This window comes from Stenella coeruleoalba, assembly GCF_951394435.1.
Source record: "Stenella coeruleoalba genome assembly, chromosome: 2".
Lineage (NCBI taxonomy): Eukaryota > Metazoa > Chordata > Mammalia > Artiodactyla > Delphinidae > Stenella > Stenella coeruleoalba.
Window position 1 is genome coordinate 97627443 of NC_137147.1, and position 21248 is coordinate 97648690.

The 21248-nt window shown below is 43.8% G+C and overlaps 1 long non-coding RNA gene across 3 annotated transcripts in view; it reads right to left on the bottom strand.

Annotated features, from left to right (window-relative positions):
* The window catches only part of LOC307178661, a 1149198-nt gene that overhangs the window by 259093 nt on the left and 868857 nt on the right, over positions 1–21248 (bottom strand). The window contains exon 2 of one of the 3 annotated variants that reach the window (XR_013825249.1): positions 14910–14995. The exons of the other annotated variants lie outside the window; for them this stretch is intronic. This is a non-coding gene — a long non-coding RNA (uncharacterized lncRNA). The remainder of the gene's footprint in view (positions 1–14909; positions 14996–21248) is intronic. 3 annotated transcript variants of the gene reach the window in all.

The window sequence follows — 21248 nt, forward strand, 5'->3', positions numbered from 1 at the left end:
CATCCTGCGGTGTTGCAGCCAGCTCACAAGAAAGCGAGTTGAAGAAAGGAGCTCAGGGGCACTGTAATTCACAAACCTGCAGAGTTATAAATGACAGCTATCGTCCAAAAATATACTGAAGTAAGGCTGCCAAGAGGACTTGAAAGCGGGGCAGAATTGCAGGAAACCGATTTCAGGAGGTAGACTGGAATTGCATTGAAAGCATAGGAAAAGAGGCAGAGCGTCCACAATGATGCACTTGGCCAAAAAGGGCGTATGCGTTTTTTCCTGAATATATTCAGGAAAAAACGCATACGCCCTTTTAGGCCAACCAAGCAAGCTTGCAAAGGAAATCTGCACTACAATGAAGTCTCACTTCCCCCCGGTCAAAAGGGCCATCTGAAAAAAGTGTAAAATCCAGAAAGGCAGGACAGGCCATGGAGAACTGGGAGCCTTGTTATGCTGATGGGCGGGATGTAAATTGCCAACAGACACTCGGGAGAAGTGTATGGTGTTTCCTGAAACATCTAAAAAACAAAGCAACAGAGCCTAGGGCACTTCCACTTATGGTCCTATAGCTTAGGGAAATTAAAATCAAAAAGACACAGCCACCCCAAAGTTTGGGACGCCTCTGTTTACAAGAACCTCGTTTACCGTACATGTTCAATATCACAGAAAGTGAAAAATGAATAAAGAACTTGTGGTACTTACGTACAATGCAGTATCACTCAGCAATGAAATCTATGTCATCAGGCCCGTAGCAGCATAATGAGTGGATTCAGGTACGATGATCCTAACTGAAATAAGTCACACAGAAAAAGAAACATCATAAGATATCACTAATACACGGAATGTAAACTTGGCTACACAGGAACTGAATTCCAAAACAGAACAGGGTCTCAAATTTAGAAAACCAACTTATGCTTGCTTAAGGGGAAAGGTGAGTTGGGGTGCTGCATAAAACCAGAGATTGAAATGAGCACAGATAAAGTTCCTTAAGCCAAATATGGAATAGACAAGAGCTACTCCTTTCTCAACGAAATGGACTCAACACCGCATATTAAACGCCTAAGAATGTACCTGACTAGTAAGTATCTTAAAACCTATGGATTGCTATGTCTCCGAAAGAGAATCAAGCATGTGTACAGGGGCATAAACGCAGCAGTGATAGGATTGGAGAGGTTCGGAGAGCAAATGAAGACCCTTTGAAGTCATATTGCATGGTACCCATTCCACGGGTCTCAACTCTCCAGGTTTAAGGTATTCTTCCTTCAGCTAAAACATGCATGTGGAACCCAGAGTATGATCAACCATGTGATCAGGAGACGTGTTCAAATATGTCTCAGTTTTCGTACCCTGGTACTCGGGTGCAACATTCCAGACGCTTTACTAACACTCTCCCGACTTGGAGAGTCAGTCCCTTTAACCTCCTGTTTGACCCAGTTTGCAATTTCTGCGGAAGATGAACAGGAATAGCGAGAACCAATGAGAGACTAGCTGGAGGTGTCTGGACGGGCAAATTTAACTCTCATTTCCCACCAGGAAGAGGAAATAACCAAAGGTTCAGCGTTCCGGGCCGGAACCGGATTAGGGCCTGAAGCCATCCTGCGGTGTTGCAGCCAGCTCACAAGAAAGCGAGTTGAAGAAAGGAGCTCAGGGACACTGTAATTCACAAACCTGCAGAGTTATAAATGACAGCTATCGTCCAAAAATATACTGAAGTAAGGCTGCCAAGAGGACTTGAAAGCGGGGCAGAATTGCAGGAAACCGATTTCAGGAGGTAGACTGGAATTGCATTGAAAGCATAGGAAAAGAGGCAGAACGTCCACAATGATGCACTTGGCCAAAAAGGGCGTATGCGTTTTTTCCTGAATATATTCAGGAAAAAACGCATACGCCCTTTTTGGCCAACCAAGCAAGCTTGCAAAGGAAATCTGCACTACAATGAAGTCTCACTTCCCCCTGGTCAAAAGGGCCATCTGAAAAAAGTGTAAAATCCAGAAAGGCAGGACAGGCCATGGAGAACTGGGAGCCTTGTTATGCTGATGGGCGGGATGTAAATTGCCAACAGACACTCGGGAGAAGTGTATGGTGTTTCCTGAAACATCTAAAAAACAAAGCAACAGAGCCTAGGGCACTTCCACTTATGGTCCTATAGCTTAGGGAAATTAAAATCAAAAAGACACAGCCACCCCAAAGTTTGGGACGCCTCTGTTTACAAGAACCTCGTTTACCGAACATGTTCAATATCACAGAAAGTGAAAAATGAATAAAGAACTTGTGGTACTTACGTACAATGCAGTATCACTCAGCAATGAAATCTATGTCATCAGGCCCGTAGCAGCATAATGAGTGGATTCAGGTACGATGATCCTAACTGAAATAAGTCACACAGAAAAAGAAACATCATAAGATATCACTAATACACGGAATGTAAACTTGGCTACACAGGAACTGAATTCCAAAACAGAACAGGGTCTCAAATTTAGAAAACCAACTTATGCTTGCTTAAGGGGAAAGGTGAGTTGGGGTGCTGCATAAAACCAGAGATTGAAATGAGCACAGATAAAGTTCCTTAAGCCAAATATGGAATAGACAAGAGCTACTCCTTGCTCAACGAAATGGACTCAACACCCCATATTAAATGCCTAAGAATGTACCTGACTAGTAAGTATCTTAAAATCTATGGATTGCTATGTCTCCGAAAGAGAATCAAGCGTGTGTACAGGGGCATAAACGCAGCAGTGATAGGATTGGAGAGGTTCGGTGAGCAAATGAAGACCCTTTGAAGTCATATTGCATGGTACCCATTCCACGGGTCTCAACTCTCCAGGTTTAAGGTATTCTTCCTTCAGCTAAAATATGCATGTGGAACCCAGAGTATGATCAACCATGTGATCGGGATATCTGTTCAAATATGTCTCAGTTTTCGTACCCTGGTACTCGGGTGCAACATTCCAGACGCTTTACTAACACTCTCCCCACTTGGAGAGTCAGTCCCTTTAACCTCCTGTTTGGCCCAGTTTGCAATTTCTGCGGAAGATGAACAGGAATAGCGAGAACCAATGAGAGACTAGCTGGAGGTGTCTGGACGGGCAAATTTAACTGTCATTTCCCACCAGGAAGAGGAATTAACCAAAGGCTCAGCGTGCCGTGCCGGAACCAGATTAGGGCCTGAAGACATCCTGCGGTGTTGCGGCCAGCTCACAAGAAAGCGAGTTGAAGAAAGGAGCTCAGGGGCACTGTAATTCACAAACCTGCAGAGTTATAAATGACAGCTATCGTCCAAAAATATACTGAAGTAAGGCTGCCAAGAGGACTTGAAAGCGGGGCAGAATTGCAGGAAACCGATTTCAGGAGGTAGACTGGAATAGCATTGAAGACATAGGAAAAGAGGCAGAGCGTCCACAATGATGCACTTGGCCAAAAAGGGCGTATGCGTTTTTTCCTGAATATATTCAGGAAAAAACGCATACGCCCTTTTTGGCCAACCAAGCAAGCTTGCAAATGAAATCTGCACTACAATGTAGTCTCTCTTCACCCCGGTCAAACGGGCCATCTGAAAAAAGTGTAAAATCCAGAAAGGCAGATCAGGCCATGGAGAACTGGGAGCCTTGTTATGCTGATGGGCGGGATGTAAATTGCCAACAGACACTCAGGAGAAGTGTATGGTGTTTCCTGAAACATCTAAAAAACAAAGCAACAGAGCCTAGGGCACTTCCACTTATGGTCCTATAGCTTAGGGAAATTAAAATCAAAAAGACACAGCCACCCCAAAGTTTGGGACGCCTCTGTTTACAAGAACTTCGTTTACGGTACAAGTTCAATATCACAGAAAGTGAAAAATGGATAAAGAACTTGTGCTACTTACGTACAATGCAGTATCACTCAGCAATGAAATCTATGTCATCAGGCCCATAGCAGCATAATGAGTGGATTCAGGTACGATGATTCTAACTGAAATAAGTCACACAGAAAAAGAAACATCATAAGATATCACTAATACACGGAATGTAAACTTGTCTACACAGGAACTGAATTCCAAAACAGAACAGGGTCTCAAATTTAGAAAACCAACTTATGCTTGCTTAAGGGGGTAAGGTTAGTTGGGGTGCTGCATAAAACCAGAGATTGAAATGAGCACAGATAAAGTTCCTTAAGCCAAATATGGAATAGACCAGAGCTACTCCTTTCTCAACGAAATGGACTCAACACCGCATATTAAACGCCTAAGAATGTACCTGACTAGTAAGTATCTTAAAACCTATGGATTGCTATGTCTCCGAAAGAGAATCAAGCATGTGTACAGGGGCATAAACGCAGCAGTGATAGGATTGGAGAGGTTCGGTGAGCAAATGAAGACCCTTTGAACTCATATTGCATGGTACCCATTCCACGGGTTTCAACTACCCAGGTTTAAGGTATTCTTCCTTCAGCAAAAACATGCATGTGGAACCCAGAGTATGATCAACCATGTGATCGGGAGATGTGTTCAAATATGTCTCAGTTTTCGTACCCTGGTACTCGGGTGCAACATTCCAGACGCTTTACTAACACTCTCCGGACTTGGAGAGACAGTCCCTTTAACCTCCTGTTTGGCCCAGTTTGCAATTTCTGCGGAAGATGAACAGGAATAGCGAGAACAAATGAGAGACTAGCTGGAGGTGTCTGGACGGGCAAATTTAACTGTCATTTCCCACCAGGAAGAGGAATTAACCAAAGGCTCAGCGAGCAGGGCTGGAACCAGATTAGGGCCTGAAGCCATCCTGCGGTGTTGCGGCCAGGTCACAAGAAAGCGAGTTGAAGAAAGGAGATCAGGGGCACTGTAATTCACAAACCTGCAGAGTTATAAATGACAGCTATCGTCCAAAAATATACTGAAGTAAGGCTGCCAAGAGGACTTGAAAGCGGGGCAGAATTGCAGGAAACCGATTTCAGGAGGTAGACTGGAATTGCATTGAAAGCATAGGAAAAGAGGCAGAGCGTCCACAATGATGCACTTGGCCAAAAAGGGCGTATGCGTTTTTTCCTGAATATATTCAGGAAAAAACGCATACGCCCTTTTTGGCCAACCAAGCAAGCTGGCAGGGGAAATCTGCACTACAATGTAGTCTCACTTCACCCCGGTCAAACGGGCCATCTGAAAAAAGTGTAAAATCCAGAAAGGCAGGACAGGCCATGGAGAACTGGGAGCCTTGTTATGCTGATGGGCGGGATGTAAATTGCCAACAGACACTCAGGAGAAGTGTATGGTGTTTCCTGAAACATCTAAAAAACAAAGCAACAGAGCCTAGGGCACTTCCACTTATGGTCCCATAGCTTAGGGAAATTAAAATCAAAAAGACACAGCCACCCCAAAGTTTGGGATGCCTCTGTTTACAAGAACCTCATTTACCGTACAAGTTCAATATCACAGAAAGTGAAAAATGGATAAAGAACTTGTGGTACTTACGTACAATGCAGTATCACTCAGCAACGAAATCTATGTCATCAGGCCCATAGCAGCATAATGAGGGGATTCAGGTACGATGATTCTAACTGAAATAAGTCACACAGAAAAAGAAACATCATAAGATATCAGTAATACACGGAATGTAAACTTGGCTACATAGGAACTGAATTACAGAACAGAACAGGGTCTCAAATTTAGAAAACCAACTTATGCTTGCTTAAGGGGAAAGGTGAGTTGGGATGCTGCATAAAACCAGAGATTGAAATGAGCACAGATAAAGTTCCTTAAGCCAAATATGTAATAGACAAGAGCTACTCCTTGCTCAACGAAGTGGACTCAACACCGCATATTAAACGCCCAAGAATGTACCTGACTAGTAAGTATCTTAAAACCTATGGATTGCTATGTCTCCGAAAGAGAATCAAGCGTGTGTACAGGGGCATAAACGCAGCAGTGATAGGATTGGAGAGGTTCGGTGAGCAAATGAAGACTCTTTAAAGTCATATTTCATGGTACCCATTACACGGGTCTCAACTCTCCAGGTTTAAGGTATTCTTCCTTCAGCTAAAACATGCATGTGGAACCCAGAGTATGATCAACTGTGTGAACGGGAGACGTGTTCAAATATGTCTCAGTTTTCCTCCCCTGGAACTCGGGTGCAACATTCCAGACGCTTTACTAACACTCTCCCCACTTGGAGAGTCAGCGCCTTTAACCTCCTGTTTGGCTCAGTTTGCAATTTCTGCGGAAGATGAACAGGAATAGGGAGAACCAATGAGAGACTAGCTGGAGGTGTCTGGACGGGCAAATTTAACTCTCATTTCCCACCAGGAAGAGGAAATAACCAAAGGCTCAGCGTGCAGTGCTGGAACCAGATTAGGGCCTGAAGCCATCCTGCGATGTTGCGGCCAGCTCAAAAGAAAGCGAGTTGAAGAAAAGAGCTCAGGGGCACTGTAATTCACAAACCTGCAGAGTTATAAATGACAGCTATCGTCCAAAAATATACTGAAGTAAGGCTGCCAAGAGGACTTGAAAGCGGGGCAGAATTGCAGGAAACCGATTTCAGGAGGTAGACTGGAATTGCATTGAAAGCATAGGAAAAGAGGCAGAACGTCCACAATGATGCACTTGGCCAAAAAGGGCGTATGCGTTTTTTCCTGAATATATTCAGGAAAAAACGCATACGCCCTTTTTGGCCAACCAAGCAAGCTTGCAAAGGAAATCTGCACTACAATGAAGTCTCACTTCCCCCCGGTCAAAAGGGTCATCTGAAAAAAGTGTAAAATCCAGAAAGGCAGGACAGGCCATGGAGAACTGGGAGCCTTGTTATGCTGATGGGCAGGATGTAAATTGCCAACAGACACTCGGGAGAAGTGTATGGTGTTTCCTGAAACATCTAAAAAACAAAGCAACAGAACCTAGGGCACTTCCACTTATGGTCCTATAGCTTAGGGAAATTAAAATCAAAAAGACACAGCCACCCCAAAGTTTGGAACGGCTCGGTTTACAAGAACCTCGTTTACAGTACAAGTTCAACATCGCAGAAAGTGAAAAATGGATAAAGAAGTTGTGGTATTTACTTACAAAGCAATATCACTCAGCAATGAAGTCTATGTCATCAGGCCCTTAGCAGCACAATGAGTGGATTCAGGTATGATGATTCTAACTGAAATAAGTCACACAGAAAAAGAAACATCATAAGATATCACTAATACACGGAATGTAAACTTGGCTACACAGGAACTGAATTCCAAAACAGAACAGGGTCTCAAATTTAGAAAACCAACTTATGCTTGCTTAAGGGGAAAGGTGAGTTGGGGTGCTGCATAAAACCAGAGATTGAAATGAGCACAGATAAAGTTCCTTAAGCCAAATATGGAATAGACAAGAGCTACTCCTTGCTCAACGAAGTGGACTCAACACCGCATATTAAACGCCCAAGAATGTACCTGACTAGTAATTATGTTAAAACCTATGGATTGCTATGTCTCCGAAAGAGAATCAAGCATGTGTACAGGGGCATAAACGCAGCAGTGATAGGATTGGAGAGGTTCGGTGAGCAAATGAAGACCCTTTGAACTCATATTGCATGGTACCCATTCCACGGGTTTAAACTACCCAGGTTTAAGGTATTCTTCCTTCAGCAAAAACATGCATGTGGAACCCAGAGTATGATCAACCGTGTGAACGGGAGACGTGTTCAAATATGTCTCAGTTTTCCTCACCTGGTACTCAGGTGCAACATTCCAGACGCTTTACTAACACTCTCCCCACTTGGAGAGTCAGCGCCTTTAACCTCCTGTTTGGCCCAGTTTGCAATTTCTGCGGAAGATGAACAGGAATAGCGAGAACCAATGAGAGACTAGTTGGAGGTGTCTGGACGGGCAAATTTAACTCTCATTTCCCACCAGGAAGAGGAAATAACCAAAGGCTCAGCGTGCCGTGCCGGAAACAGATTAGGGCCTGAAGCCATCCTGCGGTGTTGCGGCCAGCTCAAAAGAAAGCGAGTTGAAGAAAGGAGCTCAGGGGCACTGTAATTCACAAACCTGTAGAGTTATAAATGACAGCTATCGTCCAAAAATATACTGAAGTAAAGCTGCCAAGAGGACTTGAAAGCGGGGCAGAATTGCAGGAAACCGATTTCAGGAGGTAGACTGGAATTGCATTGAAAGCATAGGAAAAGAGGCAGAACGTCCACAATGATGCACTTGGCCAAAAAGGGCGTATGCGTTTTTTCCTGAATATATTCAGGAAAAAACGCATATGCCCTTTTTGGCCAACCAAGCAAACTTGCAAAGGAAATCTGCACTACAATGAAGTCTCACTTCCCCCCCGGTCAAAAGGGCCATCTGAAAAAAGTGTAAAATCCAGAAAGGCAGGACAGGCCATGGAGACCTGGGAGCCTTCTTATGCTGATGGGCGGGATGTAAATTGCCAACAGACACTCGGGAGAAGTGTATGGTGTTTCCTGAAACATCTAAAAAACAAAGGAACAGAGCCTAGGGCACTTCCACTTATGGTCCTATAGCTTAGGGAAATTAAAATCAAAAAGACACAGCCACCCCAAAGTTTGGGACGCCTCTGTTTACAAGAACCTCGTTTACCGTACATGTTCAATATCACAGAAAGTGTAAAATGAATAAAGAATTTGTGGTACTTACGTACAATGCAGTATCACTCAGCAATGAAATCTATGTCATCAGGCCCGTAGCAGCATAATGAGTGGATTCAGGTATGATGATTCTAACTGAAATAAGTCACACAGAAAAAGAAACATCATAAGATATCACTAATACACGGAATGAAAACTTGGCTACACAGGAACTGAATTACAGAACAGAAGAGGGTCTCAAATTTAGAAAACCAACTTATGCTTGCTTAAGGGGAAAGGTGAGTTGGGGTGCTGCATAAAACCAGAGATTGAAATGAGCACAGATAAAGTTCCTTAAGCCAAATATGGAATAGACAAGAGCTACTTCTTGCTCAACGAAATGGACTCAACACCCCATTTTAAATGCCAAAGAACGTACCTGACTAGTAAGTATCTTAAAACCTATGGATTGCTATGTCTCCGAAAGACAATCAAGTGAGTGTACAGGGGCATAAACGCAGCAGTGATAAGACTGCAGAGGTTCGGTGAGCAAATGAAGACCCTTTGAAGTCATATTGCATGGTACCCATTCCACGGGTCTCAACTCTCCAGGTTTAAGGTATTCTTCCTTCAGCTAAAACATGCATGTGGAACCCAGAGTATAATCAACCGTGTGAATGGAAGATGTGTTCAAATATGTCTCAGTTTTCCTCCCCTGGTACTCGGGTGCAACATTTCAGACGCTTTACTAACACTTTCCTGACTTGGAGAGTCAGTCCCTTTAACCTCCTGTTTGGCCCAGTTTGCAATTTCTGCGGAAGATGAACAGGAATAGCGAGAACCAATGAGAGACTAGCTGGAGGTGTCTGGACAGGCAAATTTAACTCTCATTTCCCACCAGGAAGAGGAATTCACCAAAGGCTCAGCGTGCCATTCTTGAACCAGATTAGGGCCTGAAGCCATCCTGCGGTGGTGCGGCCAGGTCACAAGAAAGCGAGTTGAAGAAAGGAGCTCAGGGGCACTGTAATTCACAAACCTGCAGAGTTATAAATGACAGCTATCATCCAAAAATATACTGAAGTAAGGCTGCCAAGAGGACTTGAAAGCGGGACAGAATTGCAGGAAACCGATTTCAGGAGGTAGACTGGAATTGCATTGAAAGCATAGGAAAAGAGGCAGAACGTCCACAATGATGCACTTGGCCAAAAAGGGCGTATGCGTTTTTTCCTGAATATATTCAGGAAAAAACGCATACGCCCTTTTTGGCCAACCAAGCAAGCTTGCAAAGGAAATCTGCACTATAATGAAGTCTCACTTCCCCCCGGTCAAAAGGGCCATCTGAAAAAAGTGTAAAATCCAGAAAGGCAGGACAGGCCATGGAGAACTGGGAGCCTTGTTATGCTGATGGGCGGGATGTAAATTGCCAACAGACACTCGGGAGAAGTGTATGGTGTTTCCTGAAACATCTAAAAAACAAAGCAACAGAGCCTAGGGCACTTCCACTTATGGTCCTATAGCTTAGGGCAATTAAAATCGAAAAGACACAGCCACCCCAAAGTTTGGAACGGCTCTGTTTACAAGAACCTCGTTTACAGTACAAGTTCAACATCGCAGAAAGTGAAAAATGGATAAAGAAGTTGTGGTATTTACTTACAAAGCAATATCACTCAGCAATGAAATCTATGTCATCAGGCCCTTAGCAGCACAATGATTGGATTCAGGTATGATGATTCTAACTGAAATAAGTCACACAGAAAAAGAAACATCATAAGATAGCAGTAATACACGGAATGAAAACTTGGCTACACAGGAACTGAATTACAGAACAGAACAGGGTCTCAAATTTAGAAAACCAACTTATGCTTGCTTAAGGGGAAAGGTGAGTTGGGGTGCTGCATAAAACCAGAGATTGAAATGAGCACAGATAAAGTTCCTTAAGCCAAATATGGAATAGACAAGAGCTACTCCTTGCTCAACGTAATGGACTCAACACCCCATATTAAACGCCTAAGAATGTACCTGACTAGTAAGTATCTTAAAACCTATGGATTGCTATGTCTCCAAAAGAGAATCAAGCATGTGTACAGGGGCATAAAGGCAGCAGTGATAGGACTGGAGAGGTTCGGTGAGCAAATGAAGACCCTTTGAAATCATATTGCATGGTACCCATTCCACGGGTTTCAACTACCCAGGTTTAAGGTATTCTTCCTTCAGCTAAAACATGCATGTGGAACCCAGAGTATGATCAACCATGTGATCAGGACACGTGTTCAAATATGTCTCAGTTTTCCACCCCTGATACTCGTGTGCAACATTCCAGAAGCTTTACTAACACTCTCTCCCTTGGAGAGTCAGCGCCTTTAACCTCCTGCTTGGCCCAGTTTGCAATTTCTGTGGAAGATGAACAGGAATAGGGAGAACCAATGAGAGACTATCTGGAGGTGTCTGGACGGGCAAATTTAACTCTCATTTCCCACCAGGAAGAGGAAATAACCAAAGGCTCAGCATGCCGTGCCGGAACCAGATTAGGGCCTGAAGACATCCTGTGGTGTTGCGGCCAGCTCACAAGAAAGCGAGTTGAAGAAAGGAGCTCAGGGGCACTGTAATTCACAAACCTGCAGAGTTATAAATGACAGCTATCGTCCAAAAATATACTGAAGTAAGGCTGCCAAGAGGACTTGAAAGCGGGGCAGAATTGCAGGAAACCGATTTCAGGAGGTAGACTGGAATTGCATTGAAAGCATAGGAAAAGAGGCAGAAGGTCCACAATGATGCACTTGGCCAAAAAGGGCGCATGCGTTTTTTCCTGAATATATTCAGGAAAAAACGCATACGCCCTTTTTGGCCAACCAAGCAAGCTTGCAAAGGAAATCTGCACTACAATGAAGTCTCACTTCCCCCCGGTCCAAAGGGTCATCTGAAAAAAGTGTAAAATCCAGAAAGGCAGGACAGGCCATGGAGAACTGGGAGCCTTGTTATGCTGATGGGCGGGATGTAAATTGCCAACAGACACTCGGGAGAAGTGTATGGTGTTTCCTGAAACATCTAAAAAACAAAGCAACAGAGCCTAGGGCACTTCCACTTATGGTCCTATAGCTTAGGGAAATTAAAATCAAAAAGACACAGCCACCCAAAGTTTGGGACGCCTCTGTTTACAAGAACCTCATTTACAGTACAAGTTCAACATCGCAGAAAGTGAAAAATGGATAAAGAAGTTGTGGTATTTACTTACAAAGGAATATCACTCAGCAATGAAATCTATGTCAACAGGCCCTTAGCAGCACAATGAGTGGATTCAGGTATGATGATTCTAACTGAAATAAGTCACACAGAAAAAGAAACATCATAAGATATCAGTAATACACAGAATGTAAACTTGGCTACACAGGAACTGAATTCCAAAACAGAACAGGGTCTCAAATTTAGAAAACCAACTTATGCTTGCTTAAGGGTAAAGGTGAGTTGGGGTGCTGCATAAAACCAGAGATCGAAATGAGCACAGATAAAGTTCCTTAAGCCAAATATGGAATAGACAAGAGCTACTCCTTGCTCAACGAAATGGACTCAACACCACATATTAAACGCCTAAGAATGTACCTGACTAGTAAGTATCTTAAAACCTATGGATTGCTATGTCTCCGAAAGAGAATCAAGCATGTGTACAGGGGCATAAACGCAGCAGTGATAGGATTGGAGAGGTTCGGTGAGCAAATGAAGACCCTTTGAATTCATATTGCATGGTACCCATTCCACGGGTTTCAACTACCCAGGTTTAAGGTATTCTTCCTTCAGCTAAAACATGCATGTGGAACCCAGAGTATGATCAACCATGTGATCGGGACACGTGTTCAAATACGTCTCAGTTTTCCACCCCTGATACTCGGGTGCAACATTCCAGACGCTTTACTAACACTCTCTCCCTTGGAGAATCAGCGCCTTTAACCTCCTGCTTGGGCCAGTTTGCAATTTCTGTGGAAATTGAACAGGAATAGGGAGAACCAATGAGAGACTACCTGGAGGTGTCTGGACGGGCAAATTTAACTCTCATTTCCCACCAGGAAGAGGAAATAACCAAAGGCTCAGCATGCCGTGCCGGAACAAGATTAGGGCCTGAAGACATCCTGCGGTGTTGCGGCCAGCTCAAAAGAAAGCGAGTTGAAGAAAGGAGCTCAGGGGCACTGTAATTCACAAACCTGCAGAGTTATAAATGACAGCTATCGTCCAAAAATATACTGAAGTAAGGCTGCCAAGAGGACTTGAAAGTGGGGCAGAATTGCAGGAAACCGATTTCAGGAGGTAGACTGGAATTGCATTGAAAGCATAGGAAAAGAGGCAGAAGGTCCACAATGATGCACTTGGCCAAAAAGGGCGCATGCGTTTTTTCCTGAATATATTCAGGAAAAAACGCATGCGCCCTTTTTGGCCAACCAAGCAAGCTTGCAAAGGAAATCTGCACTACAATGAAGTCTCACTTCCCCCCGGTCAAAAGGGCCATCTGAAAAAAGTGTAAAATCCAGAAAGGCAGGACAGGCCATGGAGAACTGGGAGCCTTGTTATGCTGATGGGCGGGATGTAAATTGCCAACAGACACTCGGGAGAAGTGTATGGTGTTTCCTGAAACATCTAAAAAACAAAGCAACAGAGCCTAGGGCACTTCCACTTATGGTCCTATAGCTTAGGGAAATTAAAATCAAAAAGACACAGCCACCCCAAAGTTTGGGACACCTCTGTTTACAAGAACCTCGTTTACAGTACAAGTTCAACATCGCAGAAACTGAAAAATGGATAAAGAAGTTGTGGTATTCACTTACAAAGCAATATCACTCAGCAATGAAATCTATGTCATCAGGCCCTTAGCAGCACAATGAGTGGATTCAGGTATGATGATTCTAACTGAAATAAGTCACACAGAAAAAGAAACATCATAAGATATCAGTAATACACGGAATGTAAACTTGGCTACACAGGAACTGAATTACAGAACAGAACAGGGTCTCAAATTTAGAAAACCAACTTATGCTTGCTTAAGGGTAAAGGTGAGTTGGGGTGCTGCATAAAACCAGAGATGGAAATGAGCACAGATAAAGTTCCTTAAGCCAAATATGGAATAGACAAGAGCTACTCCTTGCTCAACGAAATGGACTCAACACCGCATATTAAACGCCTAAGAATGTACCTGAATAGTAAGTATCTTAAAACCTATGGATTGCTATGTCTCCGAAAGAGAATCAAGCATGTGTACAGGGGCATAAACGCAGTAGTGATAGGATTGGAGAGGTTCGGTGAGCAAATGAAGACCCTTTGAAGTCATATTGCATGGTACCCATTCCACGGGTCTCAACTCTCCAGGTTTAAGGTATTCTTCCTTCAGCTAAAACACGCATGTGGAACCCAGAGTATGATCAAACGTGTGAACGGGAGACGTGTTCAAATATGTCTCAGTTTTCCTCCCCTGGTACTCGGGTGCAACATTCCAGACGCTTTACTAACACTCTACCCACTTGGAGAGTCAGCGCCTTTAACCTCCTGTTTGGCCCAGTTTGCAATTTCTGCGGAAGATGAACAGGAATAGCGAGAACCAATGAGAGACTAGCTGGAGGTGTCTGGACGGGCAAATTTAACTCTCATTTCCCACCAGGAAGAGGAATTAACCAAAGGCTCAGCGTGCCATGCCAGAACCAGATTAGGGCCTGAAGCCATCCTGCGGTGTTGCGGCCAGGTCACAAGAAAGCGAGTTGAAGAAAGGAGCTCAGGGTCACTGTAATTAACAAACCTGCAGAGTTATAAATGACAGCTATCGTCCAAAAATATACTGAAGTAAGGCTGCCAAGAGGACTTGAAAGCGGGGCAGAATTGCAGGAAACCGATTTCAGGAGGTAGACTGGAATTGCATTGAAAGCATAGGAAAAGAGGCAGAACGTCCACAATGATGCACTTGGCCAAAAAGGGCGTATGCGTTTTTTCCTGAATATATTCAGGAAAAAACGCATACGCCCTTTTTGGCCAACCAAGCAAGCTTGCAAAGGAAATCTGCACTACAATGAAGTCTCACTTCCCCCCGGTCAAAAGGGCCATCTGAAAAAAGTGTAAAATCCAGAAAGGCAGGACAGGCCATGGAGAACTGGGAGCCTTGTTATGCTGATGGGCGGGATGTAAATTGCCAACAGACACTCGGGAGAAGTGTATGGTGTTTCCTGAAACATCTAAAAAACAAAGCAACAGAGCCTAGGGCACTTCCACTTATGGTCCTATAGCTTAGGGAAATTAAAATCAAAAAGACACAGCCACCCCAAAGTATGGAACAGCTCTGTTTACAAGAACCTCATTTACAGTACAAGTTCAACATCGCAGAAAGTGAAAAATGGATAAAGAAGTTGTGGTACTTACGTACAATGCAGTATCACTCAGCAATGAAATGTATGTCATCAGGCCCGTAGCAGCATAATGAGTGGATTCAGGTACGATAATTCTAACTGGAATAAGTCACACAGAAAATGAAACATCATAAGATATCAGTAATACACGGAATGTAAACTTGGCTACACAGGAACTGAATTCCAAAACAGAACAGGGTCTCAAATTTAGAAAACCAACTTATGCTTGCTTAAGGGGAAAGGTGAGTTGGGGTGCTGCATAAAACCAGAGATTGAAATGAGCACAGATAAAGTTCCTTAAGCCAAATATGGAATAGACAAGAGCTACTCCTTGCTCAACGAAATGGACTCAACACCCCATATTAAACGCGTAAGAATGTACCTGACTAGTAAGTATCTTAAAACCTATGGATTGCTATGTCTCCAAAAGAGAATCAAGCGTGTGTACAGGGGCATAAACGCAGCAGTGATAGGTTTGGAGAGGTTCGGTGAGCAAATGAAGACCCTTTGAAGTCATATTGCATGGTACCCATTCCACGGGTTTCAACTACCGAGGTTTAAGGTATTCTTCCTTCAGCAAAAACATGCATGTGGAACCCAGAGTATGATCAACCATGTGAACGGAAGACGTGTTCAAATATGTCTCAGTTTTCCTCCCCTGGTACTCGGGTGCAACATTCCAGACGCTTTACTAACACTCTACCCACTTGGAGAGTCAGCGCCTTTAACCTCCTGTTTGGTCCAGTTTGCAATTTCTGTGGAAGATGAACAGGAGTAGGGAGAACCAATGAGAGACTAGCTGGAGGTGTCTGGACGGGCAAATTTAACTCTCATTTCCCACCAGGAAGAGGAAATAACCAAAGGCTCAGCATGCCGTGCCGGAACCAGATTACGGCCTGAAGCCATCCTGCGGTGTTGCGGCCAGCTCACAAGAAAGCGAGTTGAAGCAAGGAGCTCAGGGGCACTGTAATTCACAAACCTGCAGAGTTATAAATGACAGCTATCGTCCAAAAATATACTGAAGTAAGGCTGCCAAGAGGACTTGAAAGTGGGGCAGAATTGCAGGAAACCGATTTCAGGAGGTAGACTGGAATTGCATTGAAAGCATAGGAAAAGAGGCAGAACGTCCACAATGATGCACTTGGCCAAAAAGGGCGTATGCGTTTTTTCCTGAATATATTCAGGAAAAAACGCATACGCCCTTTTTGGCCAACCAAGCAAGCTTGCAAAGGAAATCTGCACTACAATGAAGTCTCACTTCCCCCCGGTCAAAAGGGCCATCTGAAAAATGTGTAAAATCCAGAAAGGCAGGACAGGCCATGGAGAACTGGGAGCCTTGTTATGCTGATGGGCGGGATGTAAATTTCCAACAGACACTCAGGAGAAGTGTATGGTGTTTCCTGAAACATCTAAAAAACAAAGCAACACAGCCTAGGGCACTTCCACTTATGGTGCTATAGCTTAGGGAAATTAAAATAAAAAAGACACAGCCACCCCAAAGTTTGGGACGCCTCTGTTTACAAGAACTTCGTTTACAGTACAAGTTCAACATCGCAGAAAGTGAAAAGTGGATAAAGAACTTATGGTACTTACGTACAATGCAGTATCACTCAGCAATGAAATCTATGTCATCAGGCCCGTAGCAGCATAATGAGTGGATTCAGGTACGATGATTCTAACTGGAATAAGTCACACAGAAAATGAAACAACATAAGATATCACTAATACACGGAATGTAAACTTGGCTACACAGGAACTGAATTCCAAAACAGAACAGGGTCTCAAATTTAGAAAACCAACTTCTGCTTGCTTAAGGGGAAAGGTGAGTTGGGGTGCTGCATAAAACCAGAGATTGAAATGAGCACAGATAAAGTTCCTTAAGCTAAATATGCAATAGACAAGAGCTACTCCTTGCTCAACAAAATGGACTCAACACCCCATATTAAACGCCAAAGAATGTACCTGACTAGTAAGTATCTTAAAACCTATGGATTGCTATGTCTCCAAAAGAGAATCAAGTGTGTGTACAGGGGCATAAACGCAGCAGTGATAGGATTGGAGAGGTTCGGTGAGCAAATGAAGACTCTTTGAAGTCATATTGCATGGTACCCATTCCACGGCTCTCAACTCTCCAGGTTTAAGGTATTCTTCCTTCAGCTAAAACATGCATGTGGAACCCAGAGTATGATCAACAATGTGATCCGGAGACGTGTTCAAATATGTCTCAGTTTTCGTACCCTGGTAATCGGGTGCAACATTCCAGATGCTTTACTAACACTCTCCCGACTTGGAGAGTCAGTCCCTTTAACCTCCTGTTTGGCCCAGTTTGCAATTTCTGCGGAAGATGAACAGGAATAGCGAGAACCAATGAGAGACTAGCTGGAGGTGTCTGGACGGGCAAATTTAACTCTCATTTCCCACCAGGAAGAGGAATTAAACAAAGGCTCAGCGTGCCGTGCCGGAACCAGATTAGGGCCTGAAGCCATCCTGCGGTGTTGCGGCCAGCTCACAAGAAAGCGAGTTGAAGAAAGGAGCTCAGGGGCACTGTAATTCACAAACCTGCAGAGTTATAAATGACAGCTATCGTCCAAAAATATACTGAAGTAAGGCTGCCAAGAGGACTTGAAAGTGGGGCAGAATTGCAGGAAACCGATTTCAGGAGGTAGACAGGAATTGCATTGAAAGCATAGGAAAAGAGGCAGAATGTCCACAATGATGCACTTGGCCAAAAAGGGCGTATGCGTTTTTTCCTGAATATATTCAGGAAAAAACGCATACGCCCTTTTTGGCCAACCAAGCAAGCTTGCAAAGGAAATCTGCACTACAATGAAGTCTCACTTCCCCCCGGTCAAAAGGGCCATCTGAAAAAAGTGTAAAATCCAGAAAGGCAGGACAGGCCATGGAGAACTGGGAGCCTTGTTATGCTGATGGGCGGGATGTAAATTGCCAACAGACACTCGGGAGAAGTGTATGGTGTTTCCTGAAACATCTAAAAAACAAAGCAACAGAGCCTAGGGCACTTCCACTTATGGTCCTATAGCTTAGGGAAATTAAAATCAAAAAGACACAGCCACCCCAAAGTTTGGGACGCCTCTGTTTACAAGGACCTCGTTTACCGTACAAGTTCAATATCACAGAAAGTGAAAAATGGATAAAGAACTTGTGGTACTTACTTACAATGCAGTATCACTCAGCAATGAAATCTATGTCATCAGGCCCGTAGCAGCATAATGAGTGGATTCAGGTACGATGATTCTAACTGAAATAAGTCACACAGAGAAAGAAACATCATAAGATATCAGTAATACACGGAATGTAAACTTGGCTACACAGGAACTGAATTCCAAAACAGAACAGGGTCTCAAATTTAGAAAACCAACTTATGCTTGCTTAAGAGGAAAAGTGAGTTGGGGTGCTGCATAAAACCAGAGATTGAAATGAGCACAGATAAAGTTCCTTAAGCCAAATATGGAATAGACAAGAGCTACTCCTTGCTCAACGAAATGGACTCAACACCCCATATTAAACGCCTAAGAATGTACCTGACTAGTAAGTATCTTAAAACCTATGGATTGCTATGTCTCCGAAAGAGAATCAGCGTGTTTACAGGGGCATAAACGCAGCAGTGATAGGATTGGAGAGGTTCGGTGAGCAAATGAAGACCCTTTGAAGTCATATTGCATGGTACCCATTCCACGGGTCTCAACTCTCCAGGTTTAAGGTATTCTTCCTTCAGCTAAAACATGCATGTGGAACCCAGAGTATGATCAACCGTGTGAACGGGAGATGTGTTCAAATATGTCTCAGTTTTCCTCACCTGGTACTCGGGTGCAACATTCCAGACGCTTTACTAACACTCTCCCGACTTGGAGAGTCAGCGCCTTTAACCTCCTGTTTGGCCCAGTTTGCAATTTCTGCGGAAGATGAACAGGAATAGGGAGAACCAATGAGAGACTAGCTGGAGGTGTCTGGACGGGCAAATTTAACTCTCATTTCCCACCAGGAAGAGGAAATAACCAAAGGCTCAGCGTGCTGTGCCGGAACCAGATTAGGGCCTGAAGCCATCCTGCGGTGTTGCGGCCAGGTCACAAGAAAGCGAGTTGAAGAAAGGAGATCAGGGGCACTGTAATTCACAAACCTGCAGAGTTATAAATGACAGCTATCGTCCAAAAATATACTGAAGTAAGGCTGCCAAGAGGACTTGAAAGCGGGGCAGAATTGCAGGAAACCGATTTCAGGAGGAAGACTGGAATTGCATTGAAAGCATAGGAAAAGAGGCAGAACGTCCACAATGATGCACTTGGCCAAAAAGGGCGTATGCGTTTTTTCCTGAATATATTCAGGAAAAAACGCATACGCCCTTTTTGGCCAACCAAGCAAGCTTGCAAAGGAAATCTGCACTACAATGAAGTCTCACTTCCCCCCAGTCAAAAGGGCCATCTGAGAAAAGTGTAAAATCCAGAAAGGCAGGACAGGCCATGGAGAACTGGGAGCCTTGTTATGCTGATGGGCGGGATGTAAATTGCCAACAGACACTCGGGAGAAGTGTATGGTGTTTCCTGAAACATCTATAAAACAAAGCAACAGAGCCTAGGGCACTTCCACTTATGGTCCTATAGCTTAGGGAAATTAAAATCAAAAAGACACAGCCACCCCAAAGTTTGGAATGGCTCTGTTTACCAGAACCTCATTTACAGTACAAGTTCAACATCGCAGAAAGTGAAAAATGGATAAAGAAGTTGTGGTATTAATTACAAAGCAATATCACTCAGCAATGAAATCTATGTCATCAGGCCCTTAGCAGCACAATGAGTGGATTCAGGTATGATGATTCTAACTGAAATAAGTCACACAGAAAAAGAAACATCATAAGATATCACTAATACACGGAATGTAAACTTGGCTACACAGGAACTGAATTACAGAACAGAACAGGGTCTCAAATTTAGAAAACCAACTTATGCTTGCTTAAGGGGAAAGGTGAGTTGGGGTGTTGCATAAAACCAGAGATTGAAATGAGCACAGATAAAGTTCCTTAAGCCAAATATGGAATAGACAAGAGCTACTCCTTGCTCAACGAAATGGACTCAACACCGCATATTAAACACCTAAGAATGTACCTGACTAGTAAGTATCTTAAAACCTATGGATTGCTATGTCTCCGAAAGAGAATCAAGCATGTGTACAGGGGCATAAACGCAGCAGTGATAGGATTGGAGAGGTTCGGTGAGCAAATGAAGACCCTTTGAAGTCATATTGCATGGTACCCATTCCACGGTTTTCAATTACCGAGGTTTAAGGTATTCTTCCTTCAGCAAAAACATGCATGTGGAACCCAGAGTATCATCAACCATGTGAACGGGAGACGTGTTCAAATATGTCTCAGTTTTCCTCCCCTGGTACTCGGGTGCAACATTCCAGACGCTTTACTAACACTCTACCCACTTGGAGAGTCAGCGCCTTTAACCTCCTGTTTGGCCCAGTTTGCAATTTCTGTGGAAGATGAACAGGAGTAGGGAGAACCAATGAGAGACTAGCTGGAGGTGTCTGGACGGGCAAATTTAACTCTCATTTCCCACCAGGAAGAGGAAATAACCAAAGGCTCAGCATGCCGTGCCGGAACCATATTACGGCCTGAAGCCATCCTGCGGTATTGCGGCCAGCTCACAAGAAAGCGAGTTGAAGCAAGGAGCTCAGGGGCACTGTAATTCACAAACCTGCAGAGTTATAAATGACAGCTATCGTCCAAAAATATACTGAAGTAAGGCTGCCAAGAGGACTTGAAAGTGGGGCAGAATTGCAGGAAACCGATTTCAGGAGGTAGACTGGAATTGCATTGAAAGCATAGGAAAAGAGGCAGAACGTCCACAATGATGCACTTGGCCAAAAAGGGCGTATGCGTTTTTTCCTGAATATATTCAGGAAAAAACGCATACGCCCTTTTTGGCCAACCAAGCAAGCTTGCAAAGGAAATCTGCACTACAATGAAGTCTCACTTCCCCCCGGTCAAAAGGGCCATCTGAAAAAAGTGTAAAATCCAGAAAGGCAGGACAGGCCATGGAGAACTGGGAGCCTTGTTATGCTCATGGGCGGGATGTAAATTTCCAACAGACACTCAGGAGAAGTGTATGGTGTTTCCTGAAACATCTAAAAAACAAAGCAACACAGCCTAGGGCACTTCCACTTATGGTGCTATAGCTTAGGGAAATTAAATTCAAAAAGACACAGCCACCCCAAAGTTTGGGAAGCCTCTGTTTACAAGAACCTCGTTTACAGTACAAGTTCAACATCGCAGAAAGTGAAAAGTGGATAAAGAACTTATGGTACTTACGTACAATGCAGTATCACTCAG